This window comes from Palaemon carinicauda, chromosome 7 (assembly GCF_036898095.1).
Source record: "Palaemon carinicauda isolate YSFRI2023 chromosome 7, ASM3689809v2, whole genome shotgun sequence".
In the NCBI taxonomy this organism is placed as follows: Eukaryota; Metazoa; Arthropoda; class Malacostraca; order Decapoda; family Palaemonidae; genus Palaemon; species Palaemon carinicauda.
This window is the reverse complement of record NC_090731.1, coordinates 132,979,078-132,984,077: the sequence shown is the minus strand read 5'-3', so window position 1 is coordinate 132,984,077 and position 5,000 is coordinate 132,979,078. Positions and strand designations below refer to the sequence as shown.

At 35.0% G+C, this 5,000-nt stretch overlaps 1 protein-coding gene across 1 annotated transcript in view; it reads left to right on the top strand.

Annotated features, from left to right (window-relative positions):
* LOC137644016 (interference hedgehog-like) overlaps window positions 1-5,000 on the top strand; it is a 363,398-nt gene that overhangs the window by 213,925 nt on the left and 144,473 nt on the right. Inside the window, exon 3 of the mRNA XM_068376894.1 lies at window positions 4,668-4,707. The gene's annotated coding sequence lies outside the window, so the exon portion shown is untranslated. The remainder of the gene's footprint in view (window positions 1-4,667; window positions 4,708-5,000) is intronic.

Genomic DNA, 5,000 nt, shown 5'->3' with positions numbered 1-5,000 from the left:
ACCTCCTACGCCTCTTGACGCAAAGGGTCTCAGATTTGGCCTGTCGTCTCCATCTGGGGCTTTTAATTCAATACCTCTCCATTCATCATCTCCCACGTCACGTTTGATAGTCCTCAGCCATGTAGGTCTGGGTCTTCCTACTCTTCTAGTGCCTTGTGGAGTCCAGTTGAAAGTTCAGTGAACTAATCTCTCTTGGGGAGTGCAAAGAGCATGTCCAAAGCATCTCCATCTACCCCTCAACATGATCTCTTCCACATATGGCACTTGAGTAATCTCTTTTATACTTTCATTTCTAATCCTGTCCTGCCATTTAAATGTCAATATATTTCTGAGGGCTCTGTTCTCAAATCAGCAAAATCTGTGGGATATTATTTCATTGTCATACCACGACTCATGTCCATACAGTAAGACCGATATCTCTAAATTTATATATAGCCTGATTTTTATTTGTAATTTCAGGCGATTTTATTTCCAGATTTTACTTAACCATTATCTGATTTGCTCTTTTTAATCCTTCATTAAACTCCCATTAAAAACCCTATATTCGAGATCATAGTTCCGCCTCATTAATCCTTTCTCCTTCCCATAATATTTCATCTCCCATTGCATAATCCGTTCTCGTCATTTGTCTTTCTTCTATTTATCTCGAGCCCAACCTCATGTGTTATTTCATGCATTCTGGTAAGCAAGCTTTTCAATTCCCGTGACGTTTTGCTAATAAGGACAGTGTCATTAGCATACTCTAGGTCAGCCAATTTCTTGTTACCAATCCAGTCCAATCCTTCTCCGCCATTCCCAACTGTTCCATGCATTACAAAATCCATGAGGAGGATAAACAACATAGGTGACATCATATTCCCTTGGAGTACTCCGCTGTTCACTGGAAATTCATTTGATAAGACTCTATTAACATTAATATTGCACTTGCTATGCTCATGAACAGACTTATTAAAATTTACGTATTTAAGAGGAGCTCCATAATAACGCAGGACTCTCCACTTATAGTCCACAAATACTATCAAAAGTGGATTTCTATATTCTACACATTGCTATACAACATGTCTCAAAATCAAAAAAAATTTGGTCATTACAACTTCTACCTTTTCAAAATCCTGCTTGTTCATCTCTCAGCTTTTCATCAACCTTTCTCTCTAGTCTCTTTAGAATAAGGTTACTATATATTTTCATGACAACTGACGTCATCGTGAAACCTCTGTAATTTTTTCAATCAGCCAGAACTCCCTTTTTGCCATTTTCACCAACACTCATAGCTCCCTGTCATCAGGTTTGACCTCTTCACGCCACATTCTACAAAATAATCTTGTAAGTATTCTGGGAGTCACTTAATTCCATCGTATCCAGAGGCTTTCCAACTCTAGATTTTTTAATGATAGCTTCGATTTCAAACACACTGAATTCATTCATGGGAACATCAAGGTATTCCTCAGCTTCAGGTATATCAATTAGATTATTCCCTTCATGTCTTCAATTCATGACCTCACTAAAGTGTTCCATCCAACGTTGCCTTTCTTTATCTTTTGTTGTTATAACAGATCAATCTCTTTTTGATGGGTATGTGCTTCATTTTCTCTGCCCCCGCGGAGATTTCATTAATAATTCTATGAGTAATTCTTACGCCCTGTAGCTGCTCCCTGAATTCATACGTTCAACATGTTTATTATTTTCTGTCAGCTTTTCTAGTTGCATTCTAATTCTCTATTTCATAGATTCCACATTTCTTATATTTTTCTTTCTTATTTCCTCGTCTACATATCCGTGGATTTTTTTTCTATCCTTTATATATCTTATCCAGATTTCTCTCAGCTTCTAGTACCTATCTTCACTAGCTTTACATAAACTCACTTTCTGAAGTTCACGTTCGAAATAATAGATGAATTGATTTTCTTAACTAATTTCCTTTGATTTCCATCTCCCAAGCCCCTTACTTTAATATTCTTTTATTAATGAATTATACACCATCCTCCTCTCTGGAAAAATGGTTTCGGTCCATCACTCATCCTCTTGTCTTCCCTGACAGCAGCAGTGGTCACTCTGTATATTGAATCAGGCTGCCCCACTTCTAATTCAACCGGAGTGTTGGTAGTCCTGTTCTTTTTGGGTTTATAACCCACTCTTTAATGTGTCAGCCACTTATACTCCTCTTTCCTGTAACAGAGTAGCAATTTTATTTTATACCTTTTTCACTTTTTTTTTTCTGACGTCTCGTGACCTGATTCAACTAAGCTTGATTTTTGTTGTTGAATATCTGGTCAAAATGATTTAGGTTTTTAGCAATAGGGTTATATATCTTTATGTGATATGAAGGATTTAGGTTTCTTAATTTTCATATTCTTTTTTTGATTCGCCCATATATTCATTTCATTATTCGATTACCAAATATTTTCCCTTTGTATGCAAATGTGTTTTCTCTTTTGTTTTCATTACTATCATCCACTTTTGGATTTGTAGAAAACACCCTTTGAACTATTTTTTTACTAATTTTTTCATGACAGTTGTGGTAGCTTTAAAAAAAATTTATAATTTGTGCCTGTGACCTTCCAGAGAATATTTATTTATTGTTTTCTGGAAAGAAAATATATTTTCCTCCCGCATGGTTCAATCAACATTGTTTCTCTGGCAGCGTTTGTACAATGGGATGCTCGTTTTTTTTTTTTATTTAACTTCCATTGTTTGTTATTGGGATGCAGAGAAAAAGATCTTTTCTTTTCAAAAGCGACTTGTTAACATGCAGTATCATTTGCAAAGGATGCAGAACTCTCTCTCTCTCTCTCTCTCTCTCTCTCTCTCTCTCTCTCTCTCTCTCTCTCTCTCTCTCTCTCTTTTAGAACGTGCTTAGAATATAGGTGTATATGAATTTCTTTGCTCTTAAAAATGTAGATTGACATATTGGCTTTACAGAAATATATAGATTTGCATTCTCAAATGCATGGTAGTTCTCAAGGAAATAGGTTAAACAAATATTATAGGCACACACACACACACACACACACACACACATTATATATATATATATATATATTATATATATATATATATTAAAGTACATATATCAAACACCCGCACGCACACACACACACACACACACACACACACACACACACACACATATATATATATATATATATATATATATATATATATATATATATATATATATATAAAACTAAGGTTTCCTTTCACTGAGATATCGTTTTGCCAAAAAAATACCTATGGTATTGTTTTTATCAAAACAAGATGAAGGTTTTCAAATTATTAAGGAAGAGACTGAAATGTTTAGAAACTTTACTCTTACTTGTATCTACTTCTATTTCTTGATGACTGCATGTAGTTCTTAATCTTTAGGTTCTTTACGTTTAAGATATTTTTACCTTCGAAATAATTATTATTAATCAAAGAAGGAATGTAAAAGATTATGAGTGATAAAAACGGATTTTCAGTATATTATAAACTTAGATAAGGGACTTTAATTTGGTTTTGGCAAGGGTTTACAAAGACGCCTTTCGTTCGGTACTCCACGTTTTTATGGTATCGCAATGGAGGCATACGAGGTTAATATTTTTCTGTTCACCTCAATCGACATTACATAATGCTCGTAGTCTTGTTGATGTCTGTAAACGGCTTCAACTGCTCTATTTGTTTATCATATTCTCTTAACGTTTCCTTTATTACGGCCATGAAATCGACCTGAACAAGGACTAACTAGTGACCAAAATCATCCTTCTCATTGCTGAAGAGATCCTTAGGGAGGCTATTGGCAAACTGTTTACCAATATATCTACACCTTCAGATCAATAAATCATGGAAGAACTTCTCCCTTGTCAGTCGATTTGTACTATGCAGATGGGCCTTATCCAGTGTTGCCAGATGGGTTAGTCTAAAATTCCCCAAAGCAACCCAAAAATCCCCATTTCCACAAATATATTTTCTTCTGATCATGTAGGCTTTGCTAATATAGAAATTACTCACTATACTTCATATAAATGCAAGCAAACTAATCGCAACAATTTAAAGGTTCACTGAATTTTGTTTCTTCTTCATAGAAATTTGTACCGAATATCCCCATCAGACACTCAAAATTCCCAAATCTAAGGATAAATTCCCTTGTATGGCAACACTGGCCTTATCGTTCGACAAACGCTACGGAGTCCAAGAGACAAATGACCATACTGCTCTTGCATCCAGAAATGATATTCTAAGTGGAAGAAGGCGGTGACGCTACAACTCACACAGATGGAGTTTTGACATTTCGATTCCAAGATGGTGTTTATGGTCAAAGAACCCTTTAATGTGTGTGGGCTATTGATGGATAGATAAACATATACAGTAAATGTGAGAAACTATTGGGTATGATCGATAAACAGCAAAATAGGAATAATGCAAAAGGTGAGACTAAAATGGGAAGGGATTTGACTTGCCATAGATGTTAGTATTTTTGTCTCTTCGACGTCTGCAGACGCACAATGTTTCCCTTTCCTTGATACCTTTAAATGATTTCAAATCAGATATTTTTATCCTGTAATTGCAAAAACACTTTGGCTGTAGTGTAAATACTTTTGTATATTGTTAAAGTGAATGCATTTTCTTTACATAAAAGTTAGGCATCGTTTTGAATTTCAGCTTTTAACTTTTTATATCTCTTCTTACAGGCTTTAACCCAGCTAGTGCCAGTGGTTAATGGAATTCTAGGTAAGTACATGGAAGTGATTACTTATTACCACTTGGATTCTTTTGATTTTAGTATTTACAGATGTCTGTGTTCATATACGATTTAACCCTTTTCTCCTGAGACCCCAAGCCAAATAACTCGTCCCATTGGCTTCAGAGAAATTATGTATTTGAGGCCTTGGGGAACTTTGATTGTGTTTGAAAGTCTATGACCTGTATTCACTTCCGTTATAGTGTAAACATACTGCAGTTCCTAAAAAGACTTGTTAGGAAGACTTTAGTTCTTAAAAGGACTTTAGACTTATACCTTATAT